General features: G+C 34.5%; 1 protein-coding gene and 1 pseudogene across 1 annotated transcript in view; one reads left to right on the top strand and one right to left on the bottom strand.

Moving 5' to 3' along the window:
* Pawr (pro-apoptotic WT1 regulator) overlaps positions 1-21,400 on the bottom strand; it is a 148,208-nt gene that overhangs the window by 60,693 nt on the left and 66,115 nt on the right. The window lies entirely within an intron of this gene.
* On the top strand, positions 966-1,589 carry LOC110349106 (protein SPO16 homolog pseudogene; annotated as a pseudogene).

Genomic DNA, 21,400 nt, shown 5'->3' on the forward strand with positions numbered 1-21,400 from the left:
AGAACAACAATCCGGAAACTATGGGACACAATGAAAGCAGTTCTAAAAAGGAAGTTTACAGACATGAATTTGTCTATCAGAAAAACAGTGCAAGCTCAAATAAATAAGCTAATAATGCACCTCAAGGTCCTAACAAAACAAGAACAATCCAATCCCAAAGCTACTATGAAGGAAATTATAAAGATCAAGGCAGAAATAATGAAATCTAGCCTTAAAAAAATACAATCAAAAAATATATATACAATCAATGAATCGAAGACTTAGTTCTTTGAAAGAGTAAACAAAATAGACAAATCCTTAGTCAATCTTACCAAAATAAGGAAAGACCCAATTCCATGCAGTCAGAAATGAAACAGGCAAAATCACAAGACTCTTCTGAAGTCCAGAAGACTACTGTTAGGTCCTTTGTGAACCTATACTTCAATAAAATGAAAAATTCAGAAGAAATGGATAAATTCCTAGATACATATGAACTATCAAAGTTGAACTAAGAAATACAAAATTCCTCAATAATCCAGTTATCAGTCAGTGAAATTGAAGACTTACCAAAAAAAAAAAAGCCACTACCAACTAAAAAAAGCTAAGGTTCAGATGGATTCACTGCCTCACAAGAGGTTTAGAGAAGATCTACCTCCAATACTCGTCAAACTCTTTAATGGAATTGAAAGGAGCAGGACTTCCAAAGTCATTCCTAAGAGGAAGCATTATTAGCCTGATTCCACAACCAGAAAAGGACCTACCAAAAAAGAACTAGAGGCCAATCTCTTTAATGAAAATAAATGCAAAAATCCTCATTAAGATACAGGCAAACAGAATGTACAAAATCATCAAAAAGATCATACATCATGACCAAAGAGTATTCATTCCAGGGATCCAGGAATGATTCAAAGTATGCATATCAATAAATATAATACAAGAAGCTCAGTGTCGCTCACATAGTTTGCAGAAGTTTGGGTGTTCTGGAAGTTTGGGCAGCTTAAGCCACGCTGAGGACTTGGAGATGAGATAAGAAAAAAAAAAAACCAAGAATGGCTACAGCACTACACAAAAAGAATGAGACTGTGGCATCATTAGAAACTGGGCTGACCCAAAGATGTACAGATGGCTGAAAGTGGTGAAAAAGAAAAAGTGAAATGGACAACTATTGTTATTATTAGCTCATCTCTTAAGGAGTTGCATTTTTATTGATGGACGCTAACGAATGCATTATGTCAGCTGAAGAAATATTTCTAACCAAAACTGAGAAGTTTCTTAACATTCACCGGAATAGTTTTTTGGTTCTGTTTGCTGCTCTTTATGGGCCTGAAGAATGGAAACTGATATTCAGGATTCAGTAGAGATTCCTGGGAAATAAATTACGGATACTTCCAGTACACAACACAGCAAATGCTATCAATCTTATGGGCACTATAGCTAAGACTACCTCCAAACCATATATCGATAGCATCTGCTATAGAATAGTAACAACTAAAGCTTACATCGTAGAACAAAGTCCTGTTTGGAAAACACTGCAAAAGATAAAACTGAACAGTGATTCCATTAACTCAAATCAGAGAACTAGTTATAAGTGTTCTTTTGGAAGAACATAAAGATAATCAGACCTGTTAAGTTATATTTAAATATATATTTACTTTAAAGATATTTATGTTAACTTAAAATAACATGTATACAATTAAAATCCATTTTATTAAATAAATAAATAATAAATATAATACACCATATAAACAAAAGGACAAAAATCATATAATCATCTCAACACACAAAAAAAATCATTTGACAAAATCTAACATCCATTCATGAAAAAAACCCTGAAGAAAACATAAACAGAAGGACTTTATCTCAATCTGATAAAAGGCATCTACGACAACATTGTGGGGGACTTGACTGAGGAGTAAACGGTTAAACTGCAGGGCAAAAGCTCACAGGATATGTGAGGAGAGAATGGTGAAACAAGAAGTTTAGATTAACGAAATATGTTGTATCTGTCCATTGTCCTTTCTCTTTCCCCAAGAAAACTGCATAGCCTTAAGACAGCTTCTTGCCCAAACTGCTTTTCTTCCTTTTTTTCTCCTACACCGATACTCTAAGTAAAAGCCAGAGAGTTCTCAGCTTTGCTGCTACTCCTGTGAGTCTCCCTAATTCTGGACACTCTCAGTTGAGATGGATCCTTTGGGCTCTTGGTGACTGAATGAAGTATCATCTCAAAGTAATCTTTTTCATCCTCTGCACCAACACAGTCACACACTACGCCACAAACCAATAGCCGACATTATATTAAATGGAGATAAACTGAAAGCTTTCCCTCTAAAAACATGAATAATACAAGAATGTCCAGTATCACTTCTGTTCAATATAGTTCTCAAAACATTAGCTAGAGCAATTACACAAAAGAAAGAAATAAAAGAGACAGCCATAGGAAAGGAGTAAGTTAAATTATCAGGATTTGCAGATGGCATTATCCTCTACATAGAAGACCCCAAAAACTCTACCAAAACATTCCTAAAATAACCAAATTCAGTAGCATAGGATACTAAATAAATACTCAAAAATCATTAATGTTCCTGTGCACCAATAAAAACCTCAACAACAGAGAAATTAGAGAAACACCTTTTACAATAGCATCAAGGAAAATGAAATACTTAGGAATTAACCTAATCAAGGAAATGAAAGACCTCTACAATCTACAGTACTCTAAAAAATGAGATCTAAGAGGATATCAGAAAATGGAAAGCTATCCCATTCCCATATAGGCAGAACCAACACAGTAAAAATGGCCATACTCCTAAAACTGTTAGATTCAACGCAATCCCAATCAAAACACCAACAGCATTCCTTACAGAACTAGAGAACATAATCCTAAAATTTATACAGAACCAGAAAAGACCTACAATAGCAAAAGCAATTATGGGAAACAAGGGCAAGGCAAGGAGCATCATGAGCCCAGATTTCAAGTTATACTACAATAAAATCAGCATGGCATTAGCACACACACACAAAAAAAGACTTGTGGATCAATGGGATAGAACAGAAGATACAAAAAAAACAACTCCAAGCACACTCAGCCACCTTATCTTTGACAAAGAGACCAAATCCTTTTGCTGGAGGAAAATCAGCCTCTTTAACAAATAATCCTGAGAAAACTGGCTATCCACATGATGAAGATTGAACCTAGACCCACATCTCTCACCATGCACTAAACTAAAATTAAAATAGATCAAAGAAACAATCTGCTGGAAGACAAGCAGTTAAGACACTTGAAGATATAGGTGTAGGCAAAGCCTTTATGAACGGGATCCTGATGGGATGCGAAATAATACCAAGAATCAATTAATGGGATTACATCAACTTAAAAAGCTTCTCCACAGCAAAAGAAACCAACAGAATGAAGAGACCTACAGAATGGGAAAAATTTTTACCAGTTACTCCTCAGACAAAAGACTAATTATCTAGAATATATAAAGAACTCAAAAAATGGCTCCTCCAAATTTAAAGAGCCAATCAAAAAATGGACATCTGAAACGAACAGACACTTCTTGGATGAAGAAATACAAAAGGCCAATAGATACATGAAAAAATGGTTCAAAATCGCTGGCCGTTTGAGAAATGCAAACTAAAACAACACTGAGAGGCCGGGGATTTAGCTCAGTGGTTTCGCCACCTGCTTTGCAAGCACAAGGACCCGAGTTCGAACCCCAGTACCAAAAAAAAAAAATCATGAGACAGGGTCTTACTATATTGGGCCAGAGATTTAGCTCAGTGGTTTCGCCACCTGCTGCGCAAGCACAAGGACCCAAGTTCAATCCCTGGTTCCAAAAAAAAAAACACTGAGATTCCATCTCACTCCAGAAAGAATAGCTATCAAGAAATCAACAAAAAATACTAGTGAGACTGTGGGGGAAAAGAAAGGAACCCTTCTTCATTGTTGGTGGGAGTGTAAACTGGTACAAGTATTATGGAAATCAATAAGGAGATTCCTCAGAAAACTAAAAATAGAAATTCCATTTGACCAACTATTCCCCTTGTAGGTATCCTCCCACAAGAGTTAGACATCATACCACAGAGATGTATTAATATCCGTATTTAGAGAGTACAATTCATAATAGATAATTTTTGGACACAGCCTATATGTTCATCAACAAATGAATGGATAAAGAAATTATATACAATGAAATGTTATTCTGCCATAAAGGATAAACTTGAGCCATTTGTAGGAAAATGGCTGGAGCTCGAGACCATAATGTCAACTGAAGTAAATCAAACACACAAGTTTAAATATTGCATGGTTTCTCTCAATATGTAAATAAAGTGGAATATAAGACACACAATAGGGGGAAAAAAAGAGAGAAGGGCTGAGGATTTAGCATGGTGGTTCCACCGCCTGCCTCTCAAGTGCAAGGTCCCGAGTTCGATCCCCAGTACCAAAAAAAAAAGAGAGAGAGAAAAGTTATCGTAATTCAGCATGGACAATGTATCTAAAATTGTACCTTGATTTAGTATTATTGTCTTACGTGTTTTATATGTTTTTTGGCCTATTAATCTGGTTGTGAATCTAGGTTTATGATAATTAACTTTAAAAGGACTCATAAATGAATCTGATGCTGGCAAAAAAAAGGCAGGGTAGAGTGTAAGGGAAGACAAAAAGAGCTGTTATACACATGTACCAATTCCCCACAATGACTGTAATCACTATGTACCGGAAACATGTACTAATAAAAAAATTTTTTTAAAGAAAGCCACCAAGAGGGGCTGGGGATTTAGCTCAGTGGTTCAGCCGCCTGCCTCGCAAGCACAAGGTCCCGAGTTCGATCCCTGGTACCAAAGGGAAAAAAAAGAAAGCCACAAAAAAAAAAGATACTTAATAGCAGTTGCTACAAGAATTAATTGATGTTTTAATCAACCCATCAATACTGTCAATATCATTATTTTAAAATAAATTACATAAGATATATCAAAAAATTTGTACAAGTATATGAATGAAATAATACAAAGAATGTTCTCTAGGCAGTAATGAATTAAACATGAAATCAGTAACAGAAAGCTACCTGGAAAATTCTCTAAATATTTGGAAGTTAAATTTCTAAATAATTCTTTAGTCAAAGAAACTGTAAGAAAATATCTTCAAATGACTTAAAACACAATATAAAATTTTGATATTCAGCTACTTAGAAAAAGTTTGTAATAATGGATTTTTATTAGAAATATAAAATCTCGTTCCGAGCGACGAGCAGTGGACGGGTGAGGACTTCTGCAGAGTGAAGCTGGGTCTGCCGCACCACCAAGGCTGCCCATCCCCCCGGCTCTGGCCTCCTGGCTGCATTGGTACCTGGTTCCACACTACAGAGGCACAGTGGGTCATTAAGGTCATTGTCCTGAGCTCCAGAAGACAGAACTGAAGTGAACAACAGAAAGAGGGCCTCTCTCAGGCTCCTCAATGAAAACTGAAGCCCACTGGAAAAGTGAAGAGAATCTGCAATAAAGGCACACCAGACCACTGTACTTGGTAAGTTGGAGGGATCAACACCTCCCATCGGAACCTGGACTATCTTCAGGGGAAAGTCAGCTGGAACCTGCAGTAGAACCTTGCAGAGTTCAACCCTGCAGGAGGGCAGGGAGCTCAACTTGGGACTTGCAGCCAGAAATCAGTCTCAATCTCATGGGTCTACTACTGCCTTCCTGTGACTCACTGACTTATACCTGCACCCTGCTGCCCATTATCTATTGTGACAGCAAAGATATACCCTGAAGGACGCCCTACATTTTTATTTTTGAAATTTTTTTCTCTCATTTTTAAGGTTTTTTTTTTCCTACTCTTCAAATCTCCCTCTCCCTCTCTCCTCCGCCCCCCCCCCCCGTTCCTGCTCTGGCCCTAATTTGGATTTCTTCTTTCTTCTTTTCTTCTCTTTTTCCAATTTCTAGCCTGCCTAATACTGTTAGGTTGTTCTGTTCTCATCTTTGTTCTTTAATTCTGTCTTTTCTTCTTGTCTTCAACAGTTTGCTAGTTTGTGTGATCTTCCTCTGGCCTCACTGCTAATCTTTCCCTATCCTCAACCTATCTATCCCTCCTTCCCCAACTCCTTCTAAGTCCCCATTCTGAAGGGTAAAGTTATTATATTGAAGAGTTTATTCACTATAAAGATATTTTGTGTTGGTCCTCGATTTTGATTTAATGCACACAGTTAAAGGTGATAGATTAGTAAATACCACAAATTGTTATTATCTAAGCTGTGCTTGATGCTACTGTGTTGCTTACTGTATCACTTGGGCTAAGGTGTTGTGATTGATCTAATCAGTTGTCCTTCCTGGTATAATGAAAATGAGATAGCTTCAGTCATTAGAGACTCAAAACCTAAACACCAGCTATATCTGGAAGACACATCTGAGAAGCAATCATTCCCTAAGGTTTCTAAACACAAGCAACAAAGATACTTACAACAAGTAATATCGAAGTATCAATGCAGGAATTAAACCAAGAACAGTACCAACAACAAAAATAGAAATGAGAAGACTGCAAGGCACAAATCGAGACTTCCAGCCCACCAAAGGCAAATTCTGGCAGGAAACGAGGTAGAAAAGTCTAATAATCAACCACTTGGACACCCTGAACTGAAAGCACAAGAAGTAACAAAACACATGAATGAGGCTCTAGAAAAATTCAAAACAGAAATAACCTCCCAGATAACTACAGAAATGATGAACAGAATGAAAGACATGATTAGAGACTTTTGAACAAAAACAGATAAAAAAATAGATGAGTTCAGGACCATAATGGAAACCATGAATGCCCAACATTGGAAAGAAATGGAATCCATGAAACAGATTCGAACAGATATCCAGGAGATTAAAAACTCTATTGAAAGCATACACAGCAGACTGAGCCAATCTGAAGACAGAATATCAGATATAGAAGACAGGATGGTGGTCAGTGACCATGAAAAGAGAGATCTCTTAAAAATAGTAAGGGACCATGAGAAATCAATCCAACAGCTCCTAGATGACACAAAGAATAATGTAAGACTGATAGGAGTCCATGAAAAAGCAGGACAAAGTACAAATGACATAAAAAAAACTGTTCACATATCAACCAATAACAAATGCTGGCGGGGCTGTGGGGAAAGAGGAACCCTGTTCCACTGCTGGTGGGAGTATCGACTGGTGCAACCACTGTGGAAATCAGTATGGAGATACCTCAAAGAACTAGGACTGGAAGTCCCATTTGACCCTGCTATTTCCCCTGCTGGGGATCTTCCCCAAAGAGTTAAAAAGAATCATACCACAGTGATATATGTGCACCCATGTTCATAGCAGCACAGTCTGTGATAGCTAAAAAAATGGAAACAGTCCAAATGCCCATCAGTTGGTGACTGGATAAAGAAAATATGGGTTTTTTTATAAAATGGAGTACTACTCAGCCATAAAAAATGAGAAATTAGAGACACATAGCTAAAGGCCATACTCTTAAGTGAAATAAATAGGACACACATGTATAAATACAGAATAGTTTCTCTGGTGTGAGAAACTGAAAGTGTAAATAAGGACTAAAACGTATAATAGGCAATGTAAAATAGGAAGAAAAAGGGCAAAGGGGAAGGAAGTGGGAGGGGTAGGGGAAAGGAAAGAAGGGAATGGAATTAATATGAGAAAATAGAAAAATAGGAACAAAATCTTTGTAAATAGGGAGGGATGGAGGGGGTGAAGAGAGGGCTTGGCAAGGGTGAAAAATAAGAACCAAGAGAGATTATGTAAAGGTGCACAATGATGAATGTCATTATATTGTATACCTAAAATGCACCAATAAAATTAATTTTTAAAAAAATCTGAAGATGGCCAATGAACACATTAAAGGCTCAACATAATAAATCAAATAAAAATTTAGTAATGAATCATCACTATCCACCCACCAGAATAACTAAACTTAAAGACTGAATACCAAGTGTTGGTGAGTATTTGGAACAGCTGACAATCTCATACACTGCTGGTACGAAATGAAAGCACTACAGCAATGTAGAAAACTAATTCAGCAGTTTCCTATAAATGCAAATAAGTGATCCAGGAATTCCACTCCAAGCCACTTACAAAGAGAAATGAAAATATGGTCAACCAAAATTTATTTTATTTTTGCAATGGCCAAATTGAAAACCACCGAAACATACATCAATTAATTAATAAAAAAAAGAACATCCATCTAGTAGAATATTACTGAGCAACAAAATGAATATCGAAAGTTTTCTGCCAAGTGAAAGACACTAGCAAACAGTAACTATATACTATATGATGATTTATATAAAATTTTAGAAAAATCAAAACTATCATGACAGAAAGCATATAAACAGTTGCCAGGACTAAATATGAGATTAAGAGTGTGACTGAAAAGGACCAAAGAAACACAAGGGAAGTAATAAACAAAATAGGAGCTTAAAAACATCATTAAAAAAATGAAGCTGAATCTGACCAAGTCTTAGATCCATTTATTAATTACAGAAAAATAGGACAGAAGACTACATTAGACAACATGCTGATCAATCACGAAAATCCAGATTCTGGAATACCCTAACAGTGGTCAGAAAATGATATAAGACTAAAGAGCAAATTTTTAAGACATTTTGTGCCACATAATATCTGCAACTTGTTTTCAAAATAATCCTTTTCTTCCATTTTTGGAGAACATTTTATTAGTTTCTATAATCAAACCCATGTAGATAAGACCTTACATATTTAATACAATGCATCATACTTGTGCAAATGGGAAAAAATTAAGTATAATACTTCTAGACCAATATAGCAATTTTTATAATACCAACTCAACACAGTAAACTGGCCTATTTTTTCTAAATAGGAGAGCTAAACTTTTGAAAAGTTCACATTATTTATATATGAATACCTGTATGTATATCTACATAAAATGACCAATACTAGCAGTATGTTATGCATCAACAGCAAAGATAAGCTTTCCCAGGTTCTGCAGTCATCTGAACAAAATTATAAAAACATCTAGCACACTCCAATAAAAAAGAAAAAAAAGGGCAAGGGATTTAGCTCAGTGGTTCCGATGCCTGCTCCGCAAGGACCCGAGTTCGATCCCTGGTACAAAAAAAAAAAAAAAGAAAGAAAGAAAGAAAGAAAAAAACCCCACCAAAAACAGCAATGTTCTTTTACTGTTGTGGTATCTACTACCATTTTTTATTAGCTTCTAAATTGTCATCTAAAAAGAAAACATTCTAGAGTAACATCATAAAACACAGCCCTGATAAAGCACAGTCACTACTATGTATCATATGGTAGGTACAAGATATTTTACATTTACAGAGATATGATACAGTACTCTCCTGTATGTATAATACTAGAGGATATAATTTAAAAAGACATTATGTATATCAGACATGAGTCTACTTTTCCAGCAGAGGGCCCAGAGAATAGGATGGCAGAGCTCTATAACGAAATGTACTTTCTTAGACAGGATTTTTCATTAGCAGCACAGTTTAAGCAGTCACTCTCTTGATGAACATCAGCTAAAAAACCATTTTTAAAAAGCCTGGGGGAAAAAACAAAACAGCCGCAGTAAAAAAAAAAAAAATAAAGCATACAAAGATGATTGAGTGAAAGCAAGCAAAACTGAACCTAACTAGTACTGTATATCTGTTATGTTTGAATGATGAGCGCTCTGCTAAATAAAGGGGATGCCAAATAATGCTTAAAAACTTTAGACAACAAACAAAACCCAGCATCATTTCAAAGAGAAGCAGTAGCCAAATATTGCTCAGAATAAGCTTTTAAAAACAAACACCATTCCTAGTTTACTGCCACACAAAAATAAGTCTCTGCTGTAAAAGACATATAGCCCCGTTTCTCCCACTAATAAACTGCAAAAAGGAGGCAAAGGGAAAAGAAAAAAGAGACCTATAAAATTTTTGTACATACCTCATCTGTAAGACTTATAAATTTAAAACCCAAAGGAACAAATGGACCTTCAATATAAATCTGTAAGAATATAATGACTTCATTTGTGTGGAAACTATTCAACAAAGATATCTTAAAATTATTATAGAAGAGGCTGGGGATTTAGCTCAGTGGTCCACCACCTGCCTCGCAAGCCCAAGGTCCTGAGTTCGATGGCCAGTAACCCCCCCAAAAAATTTTATTATATAAGAGACAGTTTGAACAATGAGTAGATATTTGATATTAAAGAACTACTTTTAACTTTAAATTTTTCAGGTGTGGTATTATTTTAATTTTAAAAACATCCTTATCTTTTAGAAGCGTATGTATTTAAGAACAAAATGATATACTATCTTGGATTTTGCTTCTAAATAACTTAAGAGGTAAGATGGGTAGTATATGGTGATACAGAGAAAACAAAACTGACCATGAGTTGATAACTGTTGATGCTGAAGGATGGGCATGTGGGGACTTCATTATACTATACTCCTTACTTCTGTGTATCTTTGAAATTCTTTTACAACAGCAATAAAACGTAGCTATGCTTTGACTAAACAACTACAAAAAGATATTTTATTCTAAGTAGCATAACACTTTCTCCTCTTGAAAATAAAATAGTGGAATATTATTTGAAAGATGTTTCAAAGAAATGCAACTTATTGTTAAGTGGAAAAATAAGTATGGATGATAGAAAATGATACATTATTTTTATCTCTGAACTGATTTTTTTGTTTTCTTTATAATCACCTGAAAAGCATCAGATTTAAAAATTTACTCAAATTTTGGAATCAGAGTCCTATATTCAAATCCTAGAACTGACAAACAAATATTACTAATAACAGCATCTATTATTAATTAACTACTTTTAGATGCAGACACCATTGAGCACTAACATCTAGTAATTAATTCATGTAATTCTCACAAAACCCTAGTAGGTAAATAATTTTAAGGAGTCTGGGTATTAACATAAAGTAACATTAGCTTAAGGACACACAAACTTGAGTGGGTCAGCTAGAAGAACTCCAACCTAAGCAGTCTAACTACAAACCCTGAACTCAATTTTCCAACAGCCAAATGTAACCGTTATTTGTCTCTTATGACACAGTATACTCCAGAGTTTTTTTTCAATTTTTATTTTTTATTAGTACATTTTTGAAGTACATAATCATTACATCTTGTGGGATGTAGGTTTTATCAGGAAAAAGAACCAGAACAGACTAGAAAATACCAGTGAGCACTTTTCAAACCTTTTGTTTACATTATCTGTGATGTACTAGGCCACTTTGTAGAATACAAAATTACTGAAAGTTGTAGCGAAGAGTGGTTCTCGGTTGATTACTGCTGTAGCAGAATGAGTTACATAAAGATTGGTGTTTCCATATTTCTAAGTATGGATGGATACATACATTTATTTATTAGGTAGTCTATGGAAAGGCTTCCTTTCCACATTTACCTCAGTCACTGACAACAGACAAGCTTCCCTAATTCTCATTCATCACTATGCAGATTCTTATCTCATCTTACTCTGAATTTATCTTAATCTGATCCAACTCTTCATCCCTTCTCTCCTTTCTAAATCATTCCATTGTGCCCCTGAAATTTCTTGATTACTATCTTGCTATCCTCAGATGCAGAATGAAACCTAGCTGGCTCCATTAAAAAACTCCTTTCCCTGTAGCTGTCTCAACTGACAGCTATTTACTTTTTAATTTCCTTCACATACTGGAACCTGGTGGTCTCCTCTGACTACCCCTCTATGTTTCTATAGTTCTAAGACCTTCACTGAGCCAACAGGCTTTACGATCATACTTTTAGCATCACTACAGTACTTCACACTCCTGTTACAAAATATAGTATATATTGCACATATTTTAAAAGTGTTTACCAAACTACTAGAGTGTGTCTACAGACGTACTGGATCAGATTACAAGATACTGTGGCCAAGTAGAAAGTGGGACTTGAAGTCCAAAATACAAAGAAATTACGCAAGCGCAAGGACCCGAGTTCGATCCCCAGTACCAAAAAAAAAAAAAAAAGAAAAAAGAAATTAGCCAATCATGGTAACTTCTTGAACAAATGAGAAATACTGCTTCTGAAAAATTAAGAGTAACATGTTTGCGTGCACATGCACTTGTGTGTGTCCTGGAAGGAAGTACAGTTAGTAATTTACAGGTAGTAGATTTCCGTTACTACCATTCAAAGGTTATTAATGTATCAAGAAATTTAAGTTCATAGACTGAAATAACTAAAAAGGATTGATTTCAGGAAAGCTTTTTCCTATCTCATAGAACAGAATTTCACAAAATTCAAGAGTTCAGAAAAAGCAATCAACATCATTTGTGAATTCTATAGAGTATGTAGTAACACATTTTTAATGCTTCTAATATATGGAAAAGAGTATATTCCATAGAACTTTTCATTTACAGTAATACTTTTTCAACAGTAGGGAAGAAAAGATAATCACTCACAGCTATTATTTATCTAAAACTATGTATATTCAAAAAAACCCTGTAATTTTCAAAAATTTAACTTAAACCCTAAAAACTGTTAAAATGAATCTTAACATAAATGCTTAAGCCAAGTTTTAATACTTTATTTTGACAGCTTATAATATGGGGCATACTCTCCAGTTCTTAGAAGAATTCAGCTAGGTATTGTTTCATATTCCTTTCTCTTCACATTTGTTTTCCTTCAAAAATGTGTCTTACAAATGAATGCAATAATTTTATCTCCAAATTGACGACACTGACAATTCATAAAATTCTTTAAATAATTTCTCTCATGCTTATATGTTTAATTTTAAGAATCTTAAAAGTTTTTAAAATAATACTAATACTCTTTCATCCAAATGCTTCATGCACATCTGATCTTAACACAAAGATGCCACATAAGTTATTTAGGTGTATAGCTTTTCAATAAATTGTTGCAACATATAAACCCTTCCCTACATAGTTCTAGCCCTACAGAAAATAACTTTTTTATACAAATCAGAATGAAAAACAAAACTAAAGTGACACAGGAATTTCAAGTTCAACTGAATGTACAATAAATCATATAAATGTGGCTCTAAAAACATGATGATTGTCATTGGCATTTAAAAAACAAGTAAACAATCTTAGCAAAGCTTTTGGCAACTTTTTAAAAATAGGAATTAAGAGCTCCAAGAGCGGTGGGAAAAAGTCTGTATTTGGGATCACACAATTACAAACCATGAATGTGGATTAAGCGGCTGTGCTTAAACTCTACCTGATTTCTTCAGCAAGACCATGTCAATCCTATCAGTACTGCTGCTTCTTTATCTGCTGCCTTCTCTAGTAATACCCTTTCCAACCTCCATTATTCCTTTGTCTAGAATACACCACTGTCATCACTCAACTTCTGCCTACATTTTCCTCACCTTCCATCCTAAGACAAATTTTGGGGGGGGGGGGGGAGTACCGGTGATCGACCTCAGGACCTTGCACTTATGAGGCAGGTGCAGTGCCACTGAGGTAAATCCCCAGCCCCTCCTAAGACAAAATTTATTCCGAAATAATTTAACAAAAAAAAATGTTTTAAAACCTAACAAAAATAAAGTTGAAGTAAGACCAAATTATTAAGCACTTTGGTGAAAAGAACTGAACAAAATAAACAAATAATCCCTCCCAATTCAGTTCCCAAAAAAGGGTATTTTAGATATCTGTTACAGTGATTATAAAACTACTATATAGGCTTAAGCTAGAAAGTGGAATCAATTAAAATTTATGAATGTTTAAGACAAATTATTACATACCAGGGTTCATTTTGTAAATTTGATTCATCACACTGCATCAGTTATCCTTTATAATAACTTGGGAACATACTTGAAGTATTTGATTCTATGGATGTGAAATAACACAAAAGTATTCTAGATAAAAAGAAATCTTACTTGTAAAGAATGTGAAAATACAACCCTTCAAAAATAGGAAATTAAAACAGACAGAATTTCACTATCCTTCAATTTTAAAGCACCTTTCCAGTGTAAAAAAATTCCATAGGACACTATCAGATATAACTGGGTCATGGTTGGTATGCACCCACACTACTTCCTGCTGGGATCTCATTAGCTCTCAGGGCTGGCCAGTATCAAGTTTTAAAAACAGAGAAAAAAAAAAAAAAGAAAAGAAAAAGTCTTCTTAACCTGTTAGCAATATGATACAAATCTTTCCACTAGAAACACTTGTTAAGTCAGGCAACTGTGGGCATCCTGTTTTGAGATATACTTAGATTACTTCATCATTTGCAACAATAGTTTGGTAGCTGCACAGTACAGATTGTGAACACAGCATGATTAGCCTATGTACACGTTGTAGGACCTATCAGCTAAAGAGCCTTTCATGTAAATCTCTGTACCTCTCTAATTTTTACACATCTTTAAATATGCTGCCAATTTTCCCCAGAAAGGGTACAGAAAGTTGTCTTACCCTTTTTTTTTAACCCTCTCCAAACATATTAGGTAAGTAGGTAAATAATGATTTCACTGGGTCCTGGTTAGGAGGGCAAATGTGTGTTACATTTTTATTGACACTATGTATTTCTTTATGTATCTTCATTTCCTTCACTGATATCCTGTCAATTTTTACTGGTCATTATTTCTAAAAGCTCTTTATATAATAAGTATAGTAATCCTTGTCTATCAGATATTGTAAATGTCTTTTTTTAGTTTATCTTTTAATTCTTTTTGTTTTCCTTTTGAGGTTTTTCTATTTTATATAAGCTAAGGAAAGGTTTTTCCCACATTAAGGCCTATAAAATGTATTTTTTCTAATTTTTACCATCTCATTTTTACCATCTCATATTTGTTATACAGTAAGGCTAAAACATACTGACTTCTTTTTTCATAACAAGCAGTTGGTGTAGCCATGTACACAGAATAATCTAGAGCTGCAACACCGGCAACAGGTTGTGTAAATAACGTCTCCTACAGGACTACAGCACACTCACCACCTTCTCAAGTCAATTCAAAATGCTATTTTTAGCTGGGCATGGTGGCGACCACCTGTAATCCAGCACTCAGGAGGCCAAGGCAGGAAGATGGCTGTGAGTTTGAGGCCAAGGTCAGCCTGAACTACATAGCGAGACCCTGTCTCAAATAATACAAAACAAAGTGAAAATGCTATTTTATTATATATTTTTATGTGGATATATTTTTAGCATTCTATTGTTTCACTAATCTATATTAATACTCAAGACACATTTATTTTTATCCTTTTGAGTTAATAGTATATAGCATATAGTAATATCTACTAGTTCTCTTGTTTTTCATTTTTTAAACTGGCCATTTCTAGCCAACATACTCTCCTTGTAGAATTATTTTAATAACTTTCAATTAATGTAAAAATTATTTGGAGAAAATTACAAGTAACATTTGCTAGGGGTATGACCTTGCAAAATAAGGACTATAACAGTACCTACACAAAAAGATCGTTGCTATGTAGTTTAGCAACAAGCAGAAACTAAGAAAATGAAAATGTAAATGGACTACGGATAGCCTTGTAGCAAACGAGGTGGAAACTGGATTGAAGAGTGGCAAAAGCAGAAAGAATGGTAACAGTAACAACAAGATGACTCCGACTTTTCATTCATGTAGGTAGAATATTTAAGAGGAAGAGAAAGGAGAGGGCGTTAGGTATTGAACATTGGGAATACCTGTGTACACACGATGAAACAAAGAACTTGAGGTACAAATGAAATTCTACACTACAGGGAAAGCTCTAGAAATGAATCTAAATTACACCTAAGTAACAATATAGGAAAACAAAATTGAGCATTCTCTACTTTCTCTGATGAGTAACTGCCCTTCTGCTGATAAAAATGGGTAAAAGTATAGAATAAGGTAATGGGCACAAGAGAGCTTAAAATAGAAATTGTAGGAAAATGAAAAATATGGAAAAGAATTTCCAAATATATGCTGAAGGTCTAGTTCAGAACAGGCTCAAGGACTTAAATTAATAGCATTAACCTACAATATTATAGCTGTTACTAATTTAAAGTTTATTAATGCTGTGTACACTTCTACTATGAAGTTATATATATCTATATTTTCAGCAAGCTATTTCTGGAATGTGTGTGGAGGAAGGTCATCTCATATCCTTTCATTGTTCACACAGGTTACTCAGAAGCAAGTCCTGATAAGCTGGATTTTACTTGTGCAATTACTTCTGACATAACTTGTTAGTATCATTTTCCATCAATATCTGATTCTCCTCTCCCCTCTCCTTCTCCTTCTTCATCACTAAACTTAGTTCAAAAGACTCCAGGACCATACCACATTTAGGTGAAAACGCTTTCTTCCATTTTATATTATACACTTTCATTTATTTTCCATCAACAGGTCTCAACCTAATCAGACTTGTTTTAATGCTGTACAGTTGGGGGTAGTAAGCCTAGGTATTTATAACCTAAGAATTCCTCAACATGAGTCACACAAATAATGCTAGGAAAATAAACTAAGCACTGGTATAAGGAAAAAAAATTCTCTTCAGAAGGAACTATCAAAACAGGCCAATACATAAAAATATATTCTAAAATGTATCAAGCATTTCACTGAAGTTGGAAATATAAACATCAGACTCTACCTCAGCTCACAATTACGGATTATAAGTAACCTAAAATACATACCTTTTAGCTCATCTATTACTTCATTTAAACAGGTCAGTATACCTAGGCTTTTTTTTTTTAGCCAATCCTACTATGCAATATAGTCCCATAACAGTTATTCTTCAACTTCCTAGCTGTCTGAGCAATTTACTTAGCCATCTGATTTAGTTTTACTGCTTTAGCTTTTCTCTGTTAAATGGAAATGACAGCAATAGCTATACCCAGTAAAATTCTGATGATTAAAGAAAACAACTATAAAAAAAAAGAAAACTATACAAAAAATTAAGAAGACCTGCATACATCACTCAGTAAATATTATACTGTCATGATCACAATGTCCATCAAAGAACACTCTGATGTACATACAAACATGCTAATAAATAACAGTATCTGCTAACTTTTACTGGACACTTATTAAGTACTAGGCATTAATATTTTATTTGGATTATCTCATTTAATCCTCATAGGTAGGTACTATTGCTATTCTCATCAATTTTGGGAGGCAATGCTATTTCAATTGGAATCATCTCTTTACTTCTTATGTTAATCTAGTCACAAGTATCCAATTCTTCCACAAGTAGGCATGTTATAATTACTTAGTGAATGGCAACTTGTCTGATTATTTCAAAAGTAAAAATTAAATTATAATTTTTGCTATTTATTAATTTATAGCTTTTTCTTTTTTTGGTCTGGAGACAAGGTTTCACTATGTTGCCCAAGGTTGGCCTTGAACTCCTGGGCTTAAGCAATTCTGCCTCAGCCTCCCGAACCACTCAGACTACAAATTCATGCCACCCTGCCCAGTTATAGTTCTTGATTACATATGCTAAATAACAATGTTCCCATCTTTCAGGTTTGTAAATCCTGTTCACTTAGATTTTAAGTTTCCCAAAGGCTGGGGCCTAATCCAGTCTTGTTTCTGATCCTTCGGCCTCCAAACGGTAATACCTACAAAAAATGGAAACTTATTAAGTAGACATTCCCTAATTTAATATTTCCTAAGATCTTACTATAAAAATTTTAAACAATTTTAACAAAAAAACTTAATTCACTTATTCATTCATTCTTCTTTCTTCAAAATACAATTTAAAAGACCCGCATGTATACAGACATAACTTCTGGTATCTACTTCCCTTTTATTCAGTCAATTTCATTATAAAGTCTAATGAGAAACAGGATTTTCAAGAACCCTCAAACACAGAATGCTTTAAGAAGCACATTTTAACACTGAACAAGCAAAGCTTCCTTATATTTTCAGTAATCAATATAAATCACCATCAGCCTCAAATTCTGTAATAACAAAAAGTAGTGATAAATTCAGAAGACCTGAAATTAAATTGGGTCTAAAAGGATTAAAAGGAGCCCTGAAACTTTTTACTGTATATAAACTGTGTCCTACTGGTTTCTGAAGGAATCTCAACTTAATAAAACCTTCAGAATTTCCCATAGTCAAATAAATCATCACTGGCCATTACTAAATAAGAGAAAGTAATAGTAAAAGGATCCTAGAGAAGAAAAGGTTGAGAGTCTTCATTAAATTCCCACAAGCAGAGCACAAAATCATGTCCCAAGGTTATACATAGGACATATCTTTTTGGTTTAATGTCTGTACAATTTATCTCTGCCTTTTTCTCCCCCTTTGAATATGTATTCATTATAAAGGAATATACCACTATCATGAAGCTTTATACTCTTATCTAAATTCATTTGTCCGCTTTTATGTACATCCTCTCTCTCCACCAATATTTTATCTGTATATAAACTTATTTGTGTAGGTTTACTATTCTTCCACATCTAAGAATTGCTCTTCTCACAAGAAACTTAAATTTATGTCCATATAAAGGAACTAAAACTGGCCTTGAATGTTAACTAGCACTTACCACAGAGGCTGGCACACTATATGCACTCAGGAAACAGTAAGTAAATTAAATATTAACTAAAATAATCTACTTTTGCCTAGACTGTCCCTTTGCCTAGACCATGAAGGGATTGACCCCTCATTTTCTTTCCACAGCAAATTGTTAGTCCTCAATCTTAAACTTCTCTCACCTCCCTGTGCCCTAAGACTGAAAGACTCATTCCTATCTCCTGTATCTTCTTCCTCTAACCAGGCTTGAAACTGAACCTTTATGGCCAAAAGAGAGCCTCCTCCTCAAGCTCTCTAATACTGTGAATACATGTATCTATAGAATGCAGAAAACAAAAGACCTAGAAGACTGATTAGTTAGAAACACAGGAATGCACAGCAAAGGAAATCAGTCCTGGAATAGTTTGATGAACAGGGCTGTTTAATGTGACAGCTTGTAAGTGTCTAAGAGTGACATCTGAGAGTACAGGGTTGGGAGAATAAATTATATATCCTACTACACTGACAGCTGCTAGATACTAAAGGCAGTGAAAAAAAAACAAATACTAAAAATTGAAATATAAAAAAAGTAAATGCTATTTAATCCTAATTGTATCTAATTATCATACAACACAACCATCATTAAATGCTGGGTTGATTACATTTTAATTTTCACTAGACCAAATTCAACTTTATTTGTGCCCTTAATTCTTAGATTTTATGATAATACAGAAAGGTAATTAACTGATAATTTTTAAAAAATTGTTACAAGAAATGGAGCCAGAGATTTAGCTCAGTGGCGTGCGCCTGCCTCGCAAGCACAGAGTCCTGAGTTCAATCCCAGGTACCAAAAAAAAAGGCTCTTTTGGGCTCCACAAAGCATCTTCATTTTTGTTCTTGTTATATACTCAAACTATAATCGATTCACATTTTGCATTATAAAGGCAAATCTTGCTTTAAGACAATCTTCACATTCTATACAATACCTAAGAACAAGAACCAATGTTTCTCTTTGACTCACTTGTACCTTACTTTCAAAGTGATCAGCATATAGTACTTGCTCAGTGAGTATCAGCAAAAGGAGAGAGTAAACCAGGTAGGGAAGAAGGAAAAAAGTAAGGAAGATATTTATCAATTTATGGTACAGCACTATTAACTCTTACTTGTTTTAATGGTATCCTAAGGATTAGCTAAACCAAAATACTAACATTCAAAGAAGGTATGAAAATACATACAAGGTATAATATAAATTTTGGTTGCTTGACTTCATGTCACAACTTATATAAACAGAAAGCAAAAAAATTTTCTGAATAAAATGTCCAGATCCCCTAAATGAGCATGGGAATGCCATCTGAAAGAAAAAACAGGCATAATTTAAAAGACTTTTCACGGCTTACAGGGCCTATATAATTGCCAAGAAGTCCACTAGAATGCTTTTCTAGGTTTTTTGGCTTTGGGATTTTTGTTCATTTGATGCTGGAGAATAAACCTAGGGCCTCTTACCTGTCAAGTACATGCTCTACCATTGAGCTGAACCCTTAACCCTAGAATTGTGCTCAAACTCAACTAATTGTGCTTATTCGAAACAATTTGGGGGGGGGGGCGGTACGAGGGATCAAACTCAGGACCTTGCGCTTGCGAGGCAGGTGTGGTGCCATTGAGCTAAATCCCCGGCCTTCAAAACAAAATTTTTAAAAAAATTTAACTCCCCACAAAAATAGCATTGATAAAACTAAACTTACATATATAACCAACTGTAAACCTTAGATATTAGAAGTCAGCTCAAAGGGTTTATTTGTATTTATGGTTCAAGTCTACAGAGGGAAAACTAGATCAGAGTAAACTATGTATGTACCCTTAAATGGTAGTTATTTTTGAAATGTCAAGGAATATCAGAATTTTATATAGCAAAAGTAAAGCAGTATCTAAACGTGCGGTGAGGTTTTAACCACATGAAAAGTATTTTAATTGCAATGGACCAGTAACTCCTACATGAACAGATATCTTGGGTCATTTTTAGTCTATGCTTCTCTATAAATTCAGACAATTTAGTAGGAAGCCAATTTAAGACTGTAACACTACTTTATTCAGATGTGTCAAACAAACATTAACATACAACAGTTATTTAGAAGCAAAAACATTCCTTCACCACAAATGTGCTTATTATGTGGTTTTTCTTCTTCGTAAATGAAATTTAAGACTTGTTTAAGTTGCCAAACATCCCATATCACTGGGTTTTAGTTTGTTTTAAAAGGATTGAAAGTCCTTGATCTCATATGTCTTAAGAACACAACAGGTCTTTTTATAATGAGAAAGAAAACAAAATATTCACAGAAAATAAGTTAATTCTGTCTTAATTTTGACATTTATGAAAAAAAATGCTGTACACAGCATTCTTTTCAAAGCCTTTTAAAGAATGGTAATAATATGTCTTTCTCATTACATAGTTGAGATCAAATTATATGCCTAACAATTACAACCAAGAAGCATTCATTTACATACCTTCCTTCAGTGTTTAGAACATGTTTACTGTTGATCAAATCACTTAAATAGAAGATTTAAATAGGATACTAGGTAACAAAAATTCCATTTCTTTATACTTCAATTGTTTTCCTATTCCCTTTATTAAATAACCAATATTTAAATAATGCCATTCTTCAGAAGGTTTAAAAAACAAAAGGGGAAAATGTTTTTGTAATCTGTGTGGGGCCGGGTATTTAGCTCAGTGGTTTCGCCACCTGCTGCGCAGGTACAAGGACCCGAGTTCCATCCCCAGTACCAAAAAATAAAAATTAAAAATTAAAAAAATCTGCGGGGGCTGGGGATTTAGCTCAGTGGTTCCGCTACCTGCCTCATAAGTTCAAGGTCCTGAGTTCGATCACCAGTACAAAAAAAAAATCTGTGAGCCAAGATTTGCTTGCAACAATTATTTTCACTTTAATACACCTTGAGACCAGAAAGTTAAGTGAAGTAACTCAGACACACAAACTTAAATATCACACG

The sequence above is a fragment of the Heterocephalus glaber genome, unplaced genomic scaffold (assembly GCF_053883595.1).
Source record: "Heterocephalus glaber isolate CG9 unplaced genomic scaffold, H.glaber_assembly_v1.0 deba00001571, whole genome shotgun sequence".
Classification (NCBI taxonomy): Eukaryota; Metazoa; Chordata; class Mammalia; order Rodentia; family Bathyergidae; genus Heterocephalus; species Heterocephalus glaber.